We start from the raw sequence: 20,796 nt of genomic DNA, 5'->3' as shown, positions 1-20,796 counted from the left end.
GGGGCTGGAAGCCGGGGTCCAGGTGGGGGCCTGGTGGGAGGCTCTCCCGCCCCTTCAAGAGTCCCCACCACCCCTTCTTGATGTCCTGGCGCCTGCTCACTCGGCAATGCTAAATGTGGCGTGACCAGGGAAGCGCCGAGCTGGCCGTAACGGGACACCACAGCGGAGCAGGCATGGGGCCCGAGGTGCGGGGCAGCCCACCTCCTGCTCCGCATCACTGCCTCCTGCTCCCTGGACAGCTCCTCCCGGAGAGCTCGGGCCTGCCTGGCGGCCACACCTCACCCTGGCCCAGAGCTGCCTTCTCAGGAGGTGATGCAGGGGGCTTGGCGCCTTCCCAAGGCATTCTCCAGCTCCAAATGGGAGGCCGAGGGCCCTTCCTCCCTGCCAGATCTCAGGCTTTGTAACCTGGGGAGGGTGGCCACTCCCGTCCCTGCAGGTGGGGTAGCACAGTGGTTTAGAGCAAGGATTTGGAGTCAAGCCCAACTGAATTCCAGCCCCATCTTTGTCACTTTCTGGGCTGTGTGACTTTGAACAAACTGTGTAGCTCTCTGTGCCTCACTTTCCGCATCTGAGAAATGGGGCACACGGACCCACCTCGCAGGGTCATCGTGAGGATGGTGTGCATGAGGTGCTGGCACAGGGAAAATGCTCGAGGACATGTGTCATGCATCTGGCCTCTGCTGGCCAAGTGTGACTGCAGGGGCCTTTGGCCCCAGGCTCTACAGCTTCTCTGATGCTCTCGTTGCCTCAGGCCTGGCAGTCCTGGGGCGACTGGCTGAAGACCCAGCCCCAGGTGGCAGCTGCCCTTGCTAGCCCTCCTTGCCTGCCTGGCCTTCACTCAGCCTGGCCTCAGACCCCGGCACTGCTCCCCTGCAGATGTGAACCTGGGGAGGCCTCTCTGAACTCCAGCTCAGTCCTGCACTGCCTCCTGAGGGTCTGGCCTGCCCAGAATGATCCCCTCAGTGTCGGCCTTGTCCCGTTCTTGCACCTGTTCCCCATTCTCCAGAACATCATCTCCAGCTCCAGCCAAGTTCCTGTATGTCAGAGGCCTTAACAGAGGCTTCAGTTCACAGCCATGACTTTCATAGCCTCGCTTGTCCAAACCACCCTGCTACCTCCTCCAATACCCCGGGGACAGGATGAGAACCAGGGAAGTTATGCAGAGTTCAGAGGCCCACCCCTTAATTTGCATTAAGGATGCGGCGGTTCCTGACTGGTCCTCTGGGATTCCTCTGGGCAGGTTTTGTAAGTGGGGACTTGTGATTTGGTGACCATGATGCCTCCTTGGTTGCAGCTAAAGCTCTATTCTACAAGTGAGGCCCAGGGAACAGGTAAAGTGACTTTCCTAAGGCCACACGGCCCAGGAGAGAGGGGGTCCTCAGGGGCTGGTCAGAAGCCCTCTGACTGGTGTTTATGAGGGGCTCCTGTCCATTACTGGGAAGGGCTCACTGCAGGAACCTGGATGAGGCTGCCTTGGCCCTGACCCTTCCCTGGAGTAGCCGGCAGAACCCCTGAAGTTGGACGACCTGGAGTCAGGGCTGGATTTCAATCGCAGGAACTGTGGGACTTTGGTTGGGCATGATGCTTAACTTCCTTCCCCATGCCTCAGTTTCCTCATCTGTAAAACAGGACTAATAAATACTTACCTCTCTGGAGGATTAATACAATATTGCTTGTAAATAGCTTAACACATAGTACATGCTCAATAAATGATAGCTATTATTCATCATTAGCAGTGGGACAGAGTTTGTTTAAGGCCTGAGTTATGGGGGTGGGAGGAGGGGGAGCATCAGGAAGGGAACTCCCCTTTCCTGCCTTCTCCTGCCTTCTACCTCCAGGTCCTTGACATTGTCTTCTCCCATTGGCAGAGGCTAAACTTCCCTCTTCCTGACTCTCCGGCCTCAGAGGTCATTTCCGCCATTCCCATGTGGTAGAGCTAGTGTCTGTAGAAACTCCTGGGACTTACGTGGAGAGGAGGAGGGTTGACTCTGTTGTTTTGGATCTCTTGGGAGGTCTCTCTGCTGGCCCCAGTGTCCTGGGGCTGACATCTGCATTCAGAAGGGATCTTTCATAGAGGTCCAACCTTTATCCTGCCTGTTCCAGTTTCAGGGAGCGCTGGAACTGGATGGGATGTGTGTGCAAGTATCAGCAAATACCAGCACAGGAGGCCCAGTCAGCTCTCCCGCCTTCTCAGATTCCGGGAGCTCCTCCAGGTCACTCTCATGAACTGCCCCTTAATATGGGTACCCACAACCCACAACCACCTGCTTCCTGGACTAGAGGCTGAGGCTCTCACTGGCAGACTGTGCCCTGGGGTCCCTTCGCCACAGCTCCACATCTGCAGTGCACTCTGAAGTTTCCTCTGCACTTCTTTTTTTTTTTTTTTTTTTTTTTGAGACAAGGCCTTGCTGTTGCCCAGGCTGGAGTGCAGTGGCACAATCATCACTCACTGCAGCCCAGGTGTGCACCACCGCGCCCAGCCCCTCTGCACTTTTGTATCCCTTGTCTCATGTTATCCTCCCTTTGCCCCAGAGGGTAGGGGGCAATGGTGTGCAGAGCCAGTTGGTAAGGGCTCACGAGAGCCAATTGTGCCCATTTCTTCCCAACTCCACGTCCAGTGAAATTGGTGGAGATCAGCCACAGTGGGAGTATTTGCCCATGGAAATTAGCAAATCCTACAAATCAGAGCCTTTTTAAACATTATGATTTATTTACTTTTGAAAGCTGACTGGTGAACATTTACCAACACACCACTGTCAGGGGAGCAAGGTCATCAAGCCCATTTTTTTAGGGGAGAAAATTGAGGCCCAGAGAGAAGAAATGACCTGCTCAGGGTTACACAGCTGACTGAAAACCACACCTGACTCTCAGTTCTTGAGAGCCATGACCACACCGCCAGACACTGACTCTCCAGGAGTGCACCCCTGGCAAAATCTTGATCAAAGACCTTTTCAGCATCTGGGCATTCTGGCCACCTTCTGCCTGCCACTATCCTTGGGGAGTGGGGATGGAAGAGGTGGACTTGATCTGCCCTGGCGTCAGAGAGAAGAAAGAAATGGCCCTTTGACGTGAGTAGAGGGGATGACGAGTGAGAAATTCCCCAGAAAGGCAGACAACAGGATCAATAATCATCAAGGATCAACAATCATCATTACTGCATTCCTGCTCTGTGCCCTTCTCACAAACAGCCGGCCTGCGCCCCCTCTACCCATCGACATCTCCCCACCTCTCAGAGAGCCTTCGCTTGGCTCCTTAGGACTCAGGCAGAGGGGGCCGTTTAGGAGTGGGGGCCAGGAGACACTGTGCTGGCTGTGTGATGTTGGATAACTCACTTCCCCTTTCTGTACTTCAGTTCCTTTATAAGTCAAACGAGGCCCTGGGACCATTTGCATCTAAAGATGCTGAGGCTAATCCTGTGGAGGTGTGTGCCTGGTGGAGGAGTATACCCTGTACCCTGTACCCTGTGAAGGTGTGTATTCTGTGGAGGTGTGTACCCTGTACCCTGTACCCTGTGGAGGTGTGTACCCTGTGGATGTGTGTACCTTATGGAGGTATGGCTCCTGTGGAAGTTTGTACCCTGTGGAGGTGTGTACCCTGTGGAGGTATGGATCCTATAAAGGTGTGTACCATGTGGAGGTGTGTACCCTGTGGAGGTGTGTACCCTATGAACGTATGGATCCTGTGGAGGTGTGTATCCTGTGGAGGTGTGTACCCTGTACCTTGTGGAGGTGTGTACCCTGTGAGGTGTGTATCCTGTGGAGGTGTGTACCCTTTACCTTGTGGAGGTGTGTACCCTGTGGGGTGTGTATCCTGTGGAGGTGTGTACCCTGTGGAGATGTGTACCCTTTGGAGGTGTGTACCCTGTGGAGGTGTGTATCCTGTGGAGGTGTGGATCCTGTAGAGGTGTGTACCCTGTGGAGGTGTGGATCCTGTGGAGGTGTGTACCCTGTGGAGGTGTGTACCCTGTGGGGTGTGTATCCTGTGGAGGTGTGTACCCTGTGGAGGTGTGTATCCTGTGGAGGTGTGTGTCCTGTGGAGGTGTGTACCCTGTGGAGGTGTGGATCCTGTGGAGGTGTGTACCCTGTGGAGGTGTGGATCCTGTGGAGGTGTGTACCCTGTGGAGGTGTGTACCCTGTGGAGGTGTGTGTCCTGTAGAGGTGTGTACCCTGTGGAGGTGTGGATCCTGTGGAGGTGTGTACCCTGTGGAGATGTGTACCCTTTGGAGGTATGGATCCTGTGGAGGTGTGCACCCTGTGGAGGTGTGGACCCTGTGGAGGTGTGGATCCTGTGGAGGTATGTACTCTGTGGAGGCATGTACCCTGTGATGGTATGGATCCTGTGGAGGTGTGTACCCCTGTGGAAAAGTGTATACTTGTGGAGGGGTATACACCTGTTGAGGAGGGTATACCTGTGGAAATGTGTACCCTGTGAAGGTATGGACACTGTATGTGATATGTGTATGAGATATGTTCACCCGTGGAAGTGTGTACCCTGTGGAGGTGTGAAGATATGTATATCTGTGGAGGTGTACACACGTGGGGAGGGGTGTTCACCTTTGGAGGTATGTACCCTGTGGAGGTACACACACTTTGGAGGGGTGTACACCTGTGAAAGTGTGTATACTTGTGGAGGGGTGTATACCTGTTGAGGAGTGTACACCTGTGGAGGTATATTCACCAATGGAACTGTATACCCTGTGGAGGTGTGTACACCTGTGGAAGTCTATACTTTTGGAGGGGTGTACACCTGTGAAGATGTGTAGCCTGTGGAGGTATGTTCACCTGTGGAAGTGTGTACCCTGTAGAAGTGTGTATCGCATGGAGGTGTGTACCTCTGTGAAGGGGTGTACACTTGTGGAAGTATGTTCACCTATGGAAGTATGTACCCTGTGGAAGTGTGTTCACCTGTGGAGGTATGTTCACCTGTGGAAGTATGTACACCTTTGGAAATGTGCACACCTGTGGAGGGTGTACCCTATGGAGATGTGTACACCTGTGGAGGGGTGTACTCTGTGGAGGTGTGTACCCTGTGGAGGTACGTACTCTGTACTCTTTGGAGGTGTGTACCCTGTGGAAGTGTGTACCCTGTGAAGGCGTGTACCTCATAGAGGTGTGTACCCTGTGGAGATATGTACCCTGTAAAGGTGTATCTGGCCCACAGAGCTGTCAGCTGGGACCTCACCCCCCTCTGCCTTTATGTGGGGCCCCCCTGAGGACATCCTCAAGGAGATCAGGAAGATTTGGCTGAGTTTTTACACCCCAGGAGGGAGGAGCTGTATTATCATCCCATTTTATAGATGAGGAAACTGAGACTCAGAGAGGTTAATCTGACTTGCCCAAGTTCACTCAGCTAGTAAATTATGCTCCCTAGGATTCCGACCCGGGCTTCAAAGCCAGCATGCTGAACCATTACGCTACACGGCCCCACCTTGGAAACGCCTCAGCCTCCCTGCTCATGCCTGAAAGGTGGGTGGGGGCGACGTTGGAGGTTTCCTCGGGAGGGTCTGTCCCCGCCTCCCCTGTGGGCAACTGAATCACAGGGACATACAGGCCCGGGGCACCAAGGGTCCTCCCCAGACTCTCTTCACGCTCCCTGCTGCCTCCCACCTGGCTGCCTCCTACCCACTCTTTATGAGTGAGGTGGGAACGGCTCAGTTCCACCTTAATGGTTTCTGTTGCTGGCTGCGGCAGCATGTTTTACGAGGGGTGGGGCTCGGCCGGGTGCTGGCCTGTAGCCCCACCCAGGGCTCCACCCGACAGGCTGCTGGGAGGGGTCCCCTGGAGCAGCTCAGCAGTTCCGGGGGTGTCAGGGAAGGACCTGGGGGCTCTGCCTGAGGCTTGGGCACCCCAGGAAACTCGGGGTCTGGGAATGCCAAGAAAGAGGGGGTTTCTAGCTCCTTTCTCCCCATCAATGTTGGAAGTTCTGAGGGCAAAATTCTGGCCTCCCTGGCTCTTAACCCAGCATCAGTTTCGGAAAACGGGTTGTGTGCCCCTGCCTTGAGATCTGACTCAAGTACAGAGCAGGCAGGGACAGAATGGGCAGGAAGGGGAGTGGGGAGAACAAAGGATGAAAAGCCACCATGTCCCCCAGGTGACGCTTTCCTCCATGTGAGCCACCGACACCTGCAGTTGAGTCATTCCAGTCCCCAAATCAGGCTTCTCCTAAAGCCCCTTCAGCATTCCCATGTGCCTCTGGAAGCAGGCTGGTCCCAGAGCATTGCCTAGTACGCCCATCCTGGAAAAGCACTTGTGCCTTGGGCCGACCTGGAGGTTCTTCCAGATCTCTAACCCTTATTTATTGTAATCTTAGTCCTCTTGTCCTGTCCTTCCTGCCATTTACCAAGCCACCCACCAGAGCCTGTTTAAGGGCAATAGACTCATCCCTTCTCCAGGGAGGGTCCCAGCTTTGCTTCAGATGCCTGACTCCAATAGCGTCCAGTCTCCCACTCTCCTTTGCCCAGAACCCCTTCCTTTTCGCCACCCCTGGCTGCCTCTGGGCAGCTTCCCATCTCTCCAGCCCCTCTCTAGCCTCTGCCACCCAGCCATGGCCCCAAAGGAACCAAATCCAAGCACTCACAGTGGGCTCTGGGTAATGGCCACCATCACCACTTCGGGGAGTCATTCAGCCTGCAGCTCCCCAGGAGCCTCCATCGAGGTATAAATACTCCCACATGCCTGGACCGGCCCCCTGCCCAAGGGCTGAGGCGGGGCTGTCACCCCAGGCCAGGCAGGCAGGTCACATGCCCCATAAATGCCACAGGACCACAGGCCCTTCCTAGCAGCCCTGGGGAGGCCAACTGGAGCCTGACCTCTCTGGATGGATGGGTGGATAGATAGATGTATTTATGTATGTAAAGATGAACAGTTGGATGAATGGACAGATCATCGGATGGAGAGATTGATGGATGGACAATGGATGGATGGAAAGCTGGACAGATGGACAAATCAACAGACAGATAGATGAATGTTTTTTTTTTATTTTAAGTATTTTTATTTCTGTGAGTATCTGTAGTATAAAGGATGAATATTTAGTGGGATAGATGGATGGATGTCATTGACCTACCCGTGAATGTTTATTCTGGTTTTTTTTTTTTTTTTTTTTTTTTGAGACAAAGTCTCACTCTGTCACCCAGGCTGGAGTGCAATGGCGCAATCTTGGCTCACTGCAACCTCCACCTCCCGGGTTCAAGTGATTCTCCTGCCTCAGCCTCCCAAGAAGCTGGGATTACAGGCGGACACCACCAAGCCTGGTTAACTTTTGGATTTTTAGTAGAGACAGGGTTTTGCCATGTTGGCCAAGCGGGGGTGTTTATTTTGTAGATGGAAAGAAAGGGGTGTTTGGTTTCAAGGAAACAAGAAAGGCTATCCCTCAAAGTTCCCATCCATTCCTTTCTGAGACATACCTACTAGGACCCCTTCTCTCCTCTGCTAGTCTGAGAGATCAGCCCTATTGGGTTCTTCCTACTCCTTAGATGCTCCTTGACAGAGACCTCCCACCTAAGCATCCTCGGCCCCCAGGGATCTTTTGCTCTTACTCGTGGGTGTCATTCATGGTCTGCCTCTTCCACCCTCCTGCCTCCCTGGCTACTCTGGAGTCCAGGCTCTGAGGCTATGAGCCTACCCCCAACATCTTGCTCCCAGAAGCAAGGTCAGCAAGCTTGCCCCGACAAGGTTAGTAGGGGAGGAGAATTCCCAGTTCCAAAAACATAAAACCCTTGGACAGGCAGTTTAAGGAGAAGGTTCTCCCACCTCCACCTTCCCCAGGTTCTAGAGGTGGGGTCTTGCTTTGTTGCCCAGGCTGGTCTCAAACTCCTAGGCTCTCGCCTCAGCCTCTGGAGTATATGAGACTAAAAGTGCATGCCACGGTGCTCACCTATTCCCAGGGATTTTTGAAGCCATGGCTGAGTCTGATGGTGAGAACTGGCCTGACCTAGGACTTGGAAGTGGACAAGGTGACCTAGAACCACTGAGGGCTTGACTGGAAAGCTGAGCTTTTGAGAAGGAGGAACTTGTTGCCTGCTTGATCCTTCCAGGGGGCAGTGTTCAGAGACCAGTGATCTGAGGCCTTAGACATTGATTTCTAGAGAAGAAAGTTCCCTGAAATCCTCAGTCTGCCCAGCTGTGATAGGGGCCAAAGAATGGCTGATGAGGTGGGGCATGAATGAAGGACCAGGAGGCTTTTGCACAGATTGTGAAGCCTTGCCTTCATCCCTCCTACAACAAGCTTCCTCCAGCTACACTGGCTGAAGGGGATGGAGAAATAGGCTGAGGTATGGGATGAAGTGGCTGACCTCTAAGCACTCATTAGCTCTGGGTCCCTGTGGCCTGGAAGTCCTACCCCTGTAATGAAGTCACTCAGGGCTGAGCCCGATGGTCCCAACCCCAGCCTCCTGTGGGCTGCGTAGGTAATTGGCTTTGGAGTTGATGGGCTGTGGCAGTGATTGGCAACAAAGGATTTGATCTGTGAGACCAACAGGGATGTTGGAGCTTGGTCTCACCTCCCCTGTAACCTAGCGTTATCATCTCTGGACGCCTTCACTGAGCCCAGATCCTGGCTTCCCTACAGAATCCCCCTTTTCCCTCACAGTGAGTCCTCCTGACCAAGGACTGCAGGAGGGTCCTTTCTCAGCTCTGCTCTCAGTGTGGGAATAAACCTCGTTCCCTCCTTTATAAAACGGAGTCCTCCTCTTTGCCCTACATACCTCACCTGGCTGTCCTGGGGACCCAGTGAGAACCAGAATGTCAAAATCCTCAGAAGTTAAACCAGCACCAGCTTGTCTGGTGCCCCTGCCTTCTCCCCTGGGGTCCCAGGCCTGTAGGATTTCAGGAGTGGGTTGGGGCTGAGTGAGATCTTTTTACCTTCAAACATCTGCCTTTCCTAGGAGTGTGCCCCACGGGGATGGTCAAGAGAGCCCTCGTCCTGCTGGTGCGCTCGCTCTTTGCCTGTCCACCTGAGTGGGGGCAAAGAAATGGCCCAGGATCCCACTGTCCGTTGGGCCAGGGGCCTCTCACATTCTGTACATATCATTATCAGAGCTGCTCATTAATACCAATCTATTATTAGGGATATTAATTCTGCCACCACTACTAATAATACAGCTTTTGTACAAGACAAATACATACTGGTGCACCTCCTCCCCCAACGCCGTCTTGCACAGGGGATGGGCAGGTGGTTATCTCCTTGAACTTACTAAGTCTTGGAGTGAGAAGTGCACTGGGAGGCCCTCTCACCCAAGCCCCTCTTTATTTGACAGATGGGGAAACCGAGGTCCCACCAGTGGGAGAGATTGTTCCCTGCTATGCAGGCATCTGTGCGCTGCTCCTTCCTCCAGGTGCTGGGGCTATGGGAAGCAGCTCTGAGCACCTAATCATGTCCCTGGAGAAGGGGCAGGCTCTGGGGGCATTTTCCCGAGCCCATCCAGTTCCTTGGCTCCAGCTGCCATCTTTCTCTCTTGACCACCCTCGGATCATCTTGGGTTTGGCATTGTCACCCCAAATAATTTTTTCTCCAGAACCCTTCCCACTTTAGGCAGATTGGACACGGTCACGGGAAGGCACAGAGAAGCAGAGCCACCTCTACAAAGCCACATGCTCTTGGTGCCCAATGTGGGCTGCAGGAACCCTCTCCAGAGGAAGCTGGGGACACTGCCCCCACTGACAGTGAAGACTGCTGTGGTCGCTCTGGGCCTGCGTGGAGGAGGGGTGCTAAGTGCAGAGTCTGATAATTGGGTTTTCTGATCACAACGATGTGTGTGTGTGTGTGTGTGTGTGTGTGTTTGTGTCCTTCCTCATGTACATTCTATGCCTTCCGAGACTGATGGGCTGGTGCAGTCTGGGACATGGCTATGGAATTTACAAGTGTTAGTGGGACCTCCAACTGTCTCCGGGCAATCTGGTTCCAGGGATGTGCCCCATTCTCATTCTGTGTGTGTGTGTGCGCACAGGTGTGTCTGTGTGTGTGTCTGTCTGTATGTATATATGTATGTGTGTGTGCATGTGTGTATCTCTGTGTGTGTGTCTGGGTGTGTGTGTCTGTGTGCGTGTGTCTCTGTGTGTGTGTGTGTCTCTGTGTGTCTTTGTGCTGTAGTTTGTCAGAGGCAGTGGGGGGAGCCCTGAAGGCCCCGGAGGCTGTATGAGGGCAGGATTTGGAGCTGACTGACCATGCATCCTCCTGTGAGCATGGGGTGGAGGGCGAGGGTCAGACCTTGCAGTGGGCTCTCTGTTGCATCCTGGAAGGGGATGGGAGGGTCTTGAGGGGTGCCTACCCCTGGAAGCTTCTAGAGTAGCTGTGAGAGCACAGGTTCCCTTTTCTCCATGACTCACAGCTGGCTCTCCAGTCAAGTTCCCCAAGAGATCACGATTCAGCGAATTCTCTCCCTGGCCCCATTAATCGGAGCTGACTAAGCAAGGGCTACAGGCAGGGTAGAGACCCGGGGATGCGCACTCCTAATCAACCCTAAAAATCCCTGCTCCTGCTTCCATGCCCCCCCTTCCTTGGCCTGCCATGCCTAATAGGATCAGTTACACTCCCAGCCCCCTGAGAAAGGCTGCCCCGGCCCCGCTTTGGGGCTCTATGAGTGTGTCTCTCCATCCCCCCTTCACTGCCACATGCCCGCAGTGTGGAGGTCTGTCTGGACACCAGCCCTCCACTTGTCTTGTTGCATCTGAACTCATTTTTACTGTTTGGTGAGCATCCAGCCTTCACGGCCCAGATAGGATGAGGAAGCTAAGGGCTGCTCCAGGGATGATCTTGTCCTGCTCGTTTTGTCTATTGGCATGGCTCTGGGCTTTTCCTCAACGCTCAGAGAACCTGGGAGACACCCCAGAACCTGGCGGGGATGCTGGTGAGGGGCGTTAGACTCCAAGGGAATCTGTCACATAGGAGGAGATCCATCCTGAGGAATGGAGCGGGAGGGGGAGATGGGGATAGGAGTGTGGTTGGAGGTGGGAGTGAGGAGATGAGGTAAGGAGGAAGGAGCAGGATGGGGTGGTGGTGATGGAGGCAAGTTTGGGGATGGGGATGAGTAGGAAGGGGGCTGGGCGGGATTGAAGGTGGGAATGGAGATAGGTTGTGATGGGGAAAGAGACAGAGATGGGTGGAAGGGTCAGGGGTGAGGTTGGAGCTGGGCACAGACAGGGAGGGAGGGGCAGGGGATGGAGATGAATAAGCTGGAAAGACCCAATGTATTCTGGAACCATGTGGTTGGTGCTTGTGGGAGGCCCTCTCCCAGAGGTCATCTTGTCTTTCCCCAGCTCCTGGAGGTCATCTCATCCTTCTCCAGCTCCTGGGCATGTTGCCAGCCCAACCCCACCCACCCCAGATCAAAGGTTGCCTCTCCACTCAGGAAACCACCTCCTGTGGTCACATAGTCCAGTCAAACTCAACCTAAAGTGCTGAGAACTTTCTCTGAACTCTGTCAATCACTCCTGCTGCAGAAGCCAATCCTGGCTTCCTGAACTCCCCTCTGCCAGCCACAGCAGGGATGGCAGGCTGTGATTTGGAAGGACAGAGGGGAGGGCATACCTGCAGGACCTCGGCCCCCTCCATCCTTCTGTTATGGGCAGATGGGGAGGCAGGCAGAAGCGGACCGCAACTTCGTTAGAATGTGGAGTCAGAGAGAATAAGAGGGGCAGTGAGAGTGGGGCCTTTCTGTCCCTGCCAGCGCCCGAGCAACCAGGGCATTTCAATGTGACTTAGAACAGTCTCTGCCTATGTGCCTGGGCCGTGTGCAGGCAATGGGGGTTCTGCTGGTCCGTGAAGACCAGGTGTCAACTCAAGCCAGAAAGGGAGAGGTTAGACATCAGGAAGGACTTCCTGGCTAGAGAAGGTGAAGAGTCCAAGGAAAGAGGCGATATGTTGCTTTCTTAGAGGCCAGATGGGACTCTCTGGGGGATGGGGGGAAAGGAAGGCTTTCCCTGAGGCAACGGATGGCACATGACAGAAGGCGCATGTCACCAGTGGGCTTTCCGCCTTGTCTTTAACTTTCCTAAGCCTTCTCGTGATGAAGCCTTCTCACGATGAAGACGGCTGTTGGTTGGAGGCAATGTGGCGTCAGTGCGTGGATGAGACAAAGCTGGGGAGCAGGGAGGGGTCCTAAGCCCCCTAATTTTTCTCTAGTTTCCCAGGACCCACTGGTCCAGAGGATTCTGGGGCTCCCTGAGCCCCTGGGAAATAAAGTCCTCTGAGAACTCGCTGGCATTCCCGGGAGAACAGGTTCCTGGCTCTGGGAGTGAGTGAGGCGCCGGGCCTGGGGGTGCAGCGTGCCTCGGCAGGCCCTGGAGCCGGGAGCTGAGCTCGCACAGGCAGCGCGGGCGGGGCTGGGCAGGGAGCCGGGAGGACATGCGCCTCTCCCTGTGGCTCCTTCGCCTTTGAGGACCCCCAACCTGGGGCAGCCCTCACCCCGTCTGCCCCTCTCCAGGACTCAGCCTGGCTCTGTCCCTGCCTGGCTCACCCTGGACCCCTCACAGAGCCACAAGAGAAAGGGACCAGGATAGGAGGCGCTGCCTCTTCCCCCATCCACTCGGGGTGCCCTTGTCCTGCCTGTGTCTTGTGGTCAGGGAATGAGCAAGATGGTAGAAGGTTCTGAGCCAAGCCCGGTGGGGACAGGACTGCAGTGCAACGCCGCCCTCGGATCCGAGGAACTAGTGTTCCTCAGTGCGGGAGGAAGAAAGCTACCGGGCAAGCAGAGCTGGACCCTGCAGCAGTAAAGACTTCAGAGAGGCTCCAGGAAGGACTTCATGACTGTGAGGAAACTGACCAGATTTTCTCCTTCAGGGATTAGGAAAATTAGGAGGGGCAGCCCTGCCCGATGTGGGCAATGACTGGCTTAGGGGCAGGGGATGGATAGGATGACTTCCCAAGAGGAGCCCCTCCGCCCGGGTCCCTTCCCGCTGACTAGTTGTGCATTGCCACAAAGCACATCCAAACATATCCCCCATGCCTGTAGGTGCCGAGAGAAGAGGCAAACACGCCCACTTGTTAGAGTCTACTCTTCATCCAACGGGCTTCTTTGGATATTTAGGGAGGGCCTGGGGGACTCCACGGGGAATGCCAGAACCTTATCTGAGCGGGCAGTGGGTGGGGAGGAGTCGGGGCAGCTGGCAGGGGCTTCCTGCTGCTTCGGCCATTTCCCTACCGGCCTTCACTCACCACACCCCCAACTCTAGGCCCCAAAGGCCTCAGGGCTCCCTGCCTGGCCCAGCTCTGCTCACCAGGACTCTGCTTTAGGGGTCTTGCGGGAGAGAAATGGAGTTGGGGATAGGAGGCGACTCTGTCCTAAGCCCAGCATCAACTCATGGCCACAGCACCTGTTTGCCACCTGTCTGCTTCGCCACAAGGTGCACCAACTCCTTTCTGCAACCCAGGCCTCTGCATGGGCCCAGGCATCTAGACCCCAGCCCAGGCTGCATGGAGATGTTGAGCAGTTCCTTGATCTGCACACATCCTTGGTGCTCCCCAGCTCCCGGAGCTGGGCTCTCCCTTCTTCACCTGGAAAACCACTAGATGGAGAACCTGGCCCCCTGCCTTTCAGCTCTAGTTTTCCAGATCTAACACTTTTGAGTCCTCATTTCCTCCCAGCACAGGGTGGGTAAGCACATCTCCAACACACAGAGACACACACAAAATCCAGCACACACCAGAATGAGACCCACACCACAGCAAGAGGGATTAAAGTTGGACAACCTAGAAAAGGAACTGGAGGGGGGCGTGGGGGAACGGGTGCCCCTTGGCCTCCAGGCACTCACCCGAATTCTGAGTCTCCCTTGAGCTGCAGTGAGAATGTGGGGAGCACCCAGGTGCTCCCAGTCACTCCTGAGCCCTATTAAAAAGGCGAACGCCCTCCCCATGCCCCAGCCCGGCCCTGCTGGCCTCCACGGCTGACTTGGGCCGGGTCTCCTCTTACCTGCTCAGTGAAGCAGGTCGGCGTGGGGGCCTGGGTCTGGGGGGCCAGCAGCTCTGTCCGTCTGTCAGTCCGTCAGCTCGGCCGTCCTGCGTCTGTGCTGACATCAGGTGAGGGGAGGCAGCTGCCAGGTGAGCCAATAATTATGATATCAGCTTCCCCTTGCCCGGAGGGGCTGCTGCCAAAATGGGGAGAAGAGAAAGGTGACTAAGAAGCTGGTTTGCTCCTTGGCTCTTGTTTGACAGGTACCGGCTCCCGTGCCCGCCCCAGCCGCACCCTGGCCCCCCCCAACCCCTCCCTCCTCCTGAGCTAGCCCAGGCTCCCTCCCATGTCCCTGCCAGTGGGCACAGCCTATGGCTTGTAGAGGAAGGGGTTGTCCCGTGGACCCCGCCTGCACTCTGGAAGGGGGATGTCGCCACCCTCCCCCACAGGTGGGGCACAGGCCTGTTGGAGCATGCACGTGTCAGGAGAGCCTGGCCGCCACATGTATGCTCATGGAGCCCACTCATGAGGTTCTGGAGAACAGTGCTGGGTGGCAGCCCAGGGTTCTCTGAGGCACGGCATGGACAGGTTGGGCCCTTCAAGGGCCAAGCATTAGCACAGATTTGCTGGGAACTGTCTGTCCATGGGGCTGGCCATCTGTCTGTCTCTCCACAGCTCCTGCAGCACCTCGAGGGTGTCTCCTTGTGGGTGGGGGCGTGTGCACCCACTGGAGCATGTGCTGGTGACTCCCATCTCCCTCTCCCTCAGGGGGAGATACATGCGAGTCTGTCTGCATCTCTCCCTGGGTCTGTACATCTGTCTCCTGGGTGGGCGTGTGTCTGCATGTCTTCCCCTGTGTTTGTGTCTCTGTGTCCCCGGACCCAGGCCTGTGTGTCGTCCGTATGTTGACATGCTCATGTCTGTGCACACGTCTCTGCTGGGGGTCAGCAATCTAGTCCTGTGTGAGCATGTGGGTGTCTGTGGGGGCGGAGATGGGGGCTCCCTGGTTCTGTGTCTTCATCCCAGGCTACTCTTCACAATTTGGAGGATAGAAACAGAAACCTGAGTGGCTGTTGCCCTGGTCTCTGGCCCCTTAGAGTTCCTGTTGAGGGTGAAGCCCTAGGAATTGGCCTCCCTGGTCCCAGCTGGACTCAGGCCTGGAGCCTGTCCCTGCTCCCTGACAGCTTTCTCTGCTGTTCCCCCAGACCCTGTCCTCACCTCCTTCTCTCTGCTTCCTTTTCATCTTCTTTACCCTCCATCCCCTTGTGTCCTGTCCCTGGTCATTCTTTCCCTCCTCCGTCTCCCTGACCCTTGCACTGGCCTCTAAGCCCACTTATGTCTTTTCCTGGAGCTAAAGGCTCTAGGGACCTAGTACCAGCACTGCTGCCCAGCAAGTTCTGGGATTTGGCTTCTGGCCTGAGGGTATGGACAAGTCAGCTCTTCCCCAGTGACTATCTCATTCCAAGGAGAGAGGTAATATCAACCCTGGCCGGGGAAGAGTGGTGGTCATCTGGCACAAGTGTGGAGCATACTAAAACATTTAGAGAGTTCTCAGTCGAGGCGGAAAATGTTCTGTACTAAATATCCATTTCAGAAAAGAGGGTGCAGGAGCAGACAGCGATGAACCCATTTGTAAGTGATGGTTAGCTGTGTGATCTTCCATAGTCCCCACTCTGAGCCTCAGTTTCCTCATTTGTTAACAAGGGAGTAATACTCACCCACAGGGTGGTTGTGAGGATTAAATAAATTTATATGTCTAAAGTTCTCAGCTCAACCCTTGTATATAGTAGATGCTCAGTAAACAAGTGGCTCCTTTCTCTTCACCAAGGCCAGTGGTGCTGGAAAAGAAATGAGGACGTGCTGGCATGCCCACTCCGGTATAAGAATTGTGTTTTGGGGTTAGGACAGGGGCCCTGACTCAATCCACCTTTCTCTGGGACTCACAGTAGCAATCTAAGCTCTGCTCCCTTAACCCTAATAGTCAACGGAGTTTCACAGTGAAAGGGCAACTATCAAGACCTGGGTGTTTGCTAATTGCTTCTATCTGATGTACACAGAGCTAATTGTTATTTCTAGACTCACAGGTATTTCTGTATGGATACTCTGGGCACAGAAAACCACAAAAGTTGTAAGTTGAAAGCTGCCATGGTTGCTATCAATGAACATTATTCTGAAAGCCCCAACCAGTACAATAAGAAAAAGAAATAAGGCATTAATATAAGAAGGAAGGACGCAAAACCTTCAAGAATTACAAATGTTGTGCTTATTTAGGAAATCGAGGAGAATCGACTAAAATACTATTACAACAAATGAGAGAATGAAGTAAGATAGCAGAATATATCAATGTATAAAAATCAAAACCATTTCTATACAACTAAAACAACCAATTAAAATAGGAGATAGCTGGGCACGGTGGTTCACACCTCAGCAATTTGGGAGGCTGAGGCGGGTGGATCTCTTAAGCTCAGGAGTTCAAGACCAACCTGGGCAACATGGCGACATCCTCTCTCTACGAATAATACAGAAATTAACTGGGTGGGGTGGCACGCACCTGCAGTCCCAGCTACTTGGGAGGCTGAGGTGGGAGGATTGCTTGAGCCAGTGATTCAGAGGTTGCAGTGAGCCGAGAGGTTTTGGCGAACCACTGCATTCTAGCTTGGATGACAGAGTGAGACCCTGTCTCAAAAAAAAAAAAAAAAAAAAGAAAAAAAGAAAAGAAAGGAGACAAAAAGATTTAGCTCACAAAAATAACAATACAAAATATCCAGGAATAAACTTAATAAGAAATGCATGAAATCTACATGAAGAAAACAATACATTTTTACTGACAGACATAAAATAAGACCTGAATAAAAATAAGGGCATATCATGTTACTGAACTGGAAGGCTGAAAAAAAAAAAAAAAAGTAAAAAAGAAAGAAAAAAGTCTGGGCATGGTAGCTCATGCCTGTAATCCCAGCACTTCGGGAGGTGGGAGGATCGCCTGATCCCAGGAGTTTTGACACCAGCCTGGGCTACAAGGCGAGAGACCCTGTCTCTAAAACAGCAACGACAGGAAGGCTGAATATAATACTGTAAGGATGTCAATTCTCCTCTAAATATACGCTGAATGTAATTCAAATCAAAAGTCTAAAGGATTTTTTGCCCCCTAAACTTGACGAGTTGATTCTATAGTTTGGGGGAGGGGTAAATACATGAGAATAGCTTGGAGCTTTTTGAGAAAGAAGACTAACAGGGGTAACTTGCCCTGTCAGTTTTCCAAATGTTCAATAAGGCTTCCATAATTAAAACTGCAACTTTGATACAGAAATAAATAAATTAATGGAAGATAATAGAGTCCAGAATAAACTTGGATATTTGTGAGAAATGGGAATATGATAACAAGGTATTTTAAAATAGGTATATAATAGTAGGGTATTTTACTTTATTTTTCTGAGACAGGGTCTCGCTCTGTTGCCCAGGCTGGAGTGCAGTGGCAAGATCATAGCTCACTGCAGCCTCCACCTCCTGTACTCAAGTGATCCTCTCACTTCAGCCTCCCCAGTAGCTGGGACTACAGTTATACCATGCTCAGTTAGTTAAAAAAGAATTTTTTTTGTAGAGATGGGGTGTTGCTCTGTTGCCCAGGCTGGTCTCAAACTCCCGAAGCACTGGTATTATAGGCTTGAGCCACAACATCTGGACTGTAATGTATTTTAAAGTAGCAAGTAAAAAATTTAATAAATGGAGTTGGGGCAATGAACTTTCCATTGGAAAGAAATAAAGTTAAATCCTACTTCATACTATACATTTAAAAATCTAGATGGATTAACAATCTAATGTAAAAATGAAAATCATACAAACAAATAGAAAAAATATAGGAAACATTTTAATGATTATGGAGTGGAGAAAGGCATTTTTAAGCATGACGTCAAATGCAGAAGCCATAAAGGAATATATTGACAGATTTGACTAAATAAAAACTGTAAATTTCTTTAGAGCAAAATGTAATATGAACAAAGTTAAAAGACATAACATAGCCTGGAAGAAAGTGTTGAAACATATGTAAGAGATAAAGAGTTAATATCCACAATATATAAGGAACTCCTCTAAATAAATAAAAAGATGATTTCACAGAAAAATGGGCAAAGGACACAAGCAATTCACAGGTAAAATACAAATGGCCAAGAAACAAGTGAAAAGATTTTCAACTTCATTAAAAATCAAGAAAATGCAAATTAATTCAGAGGCCGAGAGTCTCAGGGAGGCCCCGATGGGATGCCCAGGAGAGACTGTAGTTATCACCTCCCACAGTGAGACTGCTTCTGGCGGATGAGATGAACTTCTTTCTCTTCCAAATCAGGATCCACCTCTGCCCCAGGAATGGGTGTGGGCCCTGGCTCTGGCTCCGTCTTTCCTTTGGGAAGCATGACTTCCTCATTGCATGCAGTCTGGGAGTTGAAACAGGAACCTTGGGATTGCCACAGTCCTTGGACTGAAAGGGGATTTGTGAGGTGTTTCTCCTCTGTCTCTAGATAGGACCATCCCCTCCTTCTCTCATCACACCAGCACTTCAGAATTCTCTCTTAGGCCCAGAAAGTCTGTCCTGGTGTCTAGCCTCAACTCCAGCTGTTGCAGTATTGGGAAAGGACTTTTGTCTGGAGTTTTGGTCCCACACACTCCAGCACCCTCATTTCAGGTCCTGAGATGGAGCTGAGCTGGGCTCTGGCCTGGAGGAGCTGCAGCTAGGTGCTTAGACAGGCTGGGGCCAGAGAAAGCTCTGTCCCTCTGCATACTGGAGGTCAGAAGCGGTTCACTGTATGCTGCTGAGCTGTGCCCAGGGCTGGGCTGCTTTGAGCCAGAAAACAGCCCTGGCTGAGGATGGAAATCCCTGGGGCCCATGTCTGCTATGCTTCAGTCTGGCAAAGACCCTAGGGACGCTAGGAAGAAGGAAGAGCATGTGCCCACCCTTGGGAGCCCCAGTGTGATGGAGGAGGGGGACCCCTCTCTGAACCCTGCATCTGGATTGGCCATCTTCTGTCCGCTTCTGCTCATGCAGGCTGGACTTGCTTTTCCAAAGTGAGTTCCCAAGATTTGAGCCTGCTGCTTTCCAAGTCTCACTCCACTGGCGTGCAAGACACTGAAGAACATCCACAGAGGAACAGGGCCCAAGCAAAGCTGCCATGAGGCTCTGAGGCCCAGGGACCACACGTCAAAGAAGGGGTGGGGAGATCTGGGGTTAATTAGGGTGAGCTTCCTGGGGAAGAGCAGGCAGCTCATTGGCTGTGGCTGATGGAGAAGCACCCAGAGCTGTGGAGGGCGTGTGGCGGGGCAGCTGGGCCGAGGTCTGAGCCTGTTCTGGTTGGCTGAACCCCTGGGAAATCCAGGGAGTTTCCAATCTGAGAGCTTGGTGGGGGGGCCGGGGGGGAGGAACACAGAGTCCTGCTGGGTGGGGAGGGCTTCTCACCTCTTGTCTTAATCCCTCCTGCTGTGGAGGTGGGAGAAGCAATGCTGGGGTGTGTGTGTTTTCACTGGTGTCAGTGTCTGTGTAAGTGCATGTGTACCTCTGCATGAGTGTGTACGTATTTACATTTGTGTTCTCACTCTCACGTGTCACCATGGGTGCGCACGAAGTCTGTGGAGCTGTAATGTGCTACTGGGTATGTCCGTGCCAGAATCTATGTCTAAATGTGGGCATCCACATGCAGCGAGAACACTCAGGTCTGACACGGGGTGCAGAGGCATCTGAGCGACTGTGTGTGTACAAGTGGCTGTGGCTGTGTATGTCTGTGTGTGTTTCTGGGGGTGGTCCTGTGTGTCTTTCAGGCTGTGAGAGCCTGTAATGTTGTGCGCATGAGTGTTTGTGTGTGAATGTGTGTAACTGTGTGTTCACAGGTATCCGTGTCTGTGCATGTGTCTATGGGTTCTATGGGTACCCAAGGATCTGTGACTCCACGTACACACATTTGTGGGTCTTTCCACCCTTCAGAGCACTCTTCTGAGTCCCCGTTACTTCTTTCCAACCAGGCTGCTCTGTTCCCTTCCTCGCCTTCTCCTCTGCACACCCCCTTCCCCTTCCCTTGCCAAACTGGGGTGGAGGCTGCAGGGTTGGAGACTGGTACTCCACCAGAACTTCACCCACCCAGTTCTACCCGACTCAACACTCCCTAGCTTCCTCCACCCTTCCCTCCCTCCTTCAGAAAGCAGCCTCCCCTCCAAGACTGTGAGGAGACAGGAAGTCATGGCCTGCGCCCCCAAGGAGCCTACTCTGGGGCCAATGACCTTAACCCCTAGAACTGCACTTTGGCTGGGGCCCAGGTCCAGGTGAACTCAGAGAGTGGTGTGGACAGCCCTGCTCCTGCCTCCACAAGCTCCCTAACAAGCTCCACCTATCCCTGGGCCCTCTGGTTGCCATAGAGGGCTGGTGCTGGCTGGCAGGAGGAGGGAGTAGGGAAACAGGGACACTCCCAGGACCTCAGGGGACAGGGTCAGGGGAACACTATGGGTCGGCTCAGAAATCTGGGCCTATCTGCTGAGCTTAAGGTGACATTGGCCCAGAGAGGTCAAGACGTTTCTCAAAGTCACACAGCACTCCACACACGGCAGTCTGGAAAGAGGCTTGGAGGGGAGCGTGTCCAGCTTCCCTCTGGGAGCAAGAAGCTCCTGTATAGTTCCCACACATTCCTCCTTCATGCACTGTTTGCTGTGCCAGGCCCTGTGGAGGAACTGGGGACACGGCTCCAATCAGGCAGACTGTCCTCAAGTCGCTTCCAGCCTCGTCGATCTTAGCAATGGAATGCTCACTACCGCAGAAGTTGTTGAGTCCCAGCACCGCACAAGTCCGGCTGGTAGGAGACACCCAAAGCTCACTGCTAACTTCCTAGAAGCCATCAATGATGGGGTGTGGGTGCCTGGGCAGCGAGTCTGCAGACCCA

General features: G+C 53.2%; 1 protein-coding gene across 1 annotated transcript in view; it reads right to left on the bottom strand.

Annotated features, from left to right (window-relative positions):
• FOXN1 (forkhead box N1) overlaps positions 1 to 13,999 on the bottom strand; it is a 31,223-nt gene extending 17,224 nt beyond the window's left edge. The window contains exon 1 of the mRNA XM_024235452.3: positions 13,904 to 13,999. The gene's annotated coding sequence lies outside the window, so the exon portion shown is untranslated. The remainder of the gene's footprint in view (positions 1 to 13,903) is intronic.
• Between the last annotated feature and the right edge of the window lie 6,797 nt (positions 14,000 to 20,796).

The sequence above is a fragment of the Pongo abelii genome, chromosome 19 (genome assembly GCF_028885655.2).
Source record: "Pongo abelii isolate AG06213 chromosome 19, NHGRI_mPonAbe1-v2.0_pri, whole genome shotgun sequence".
NCBI lineage: Eukaryota > Metazoa > Chordata > Mammalia > Primates > Hominidae > Pongo > Pongo abelii.
This window is presented reverse-complemented; position numbering and strand designations above follow the sequence as displayed.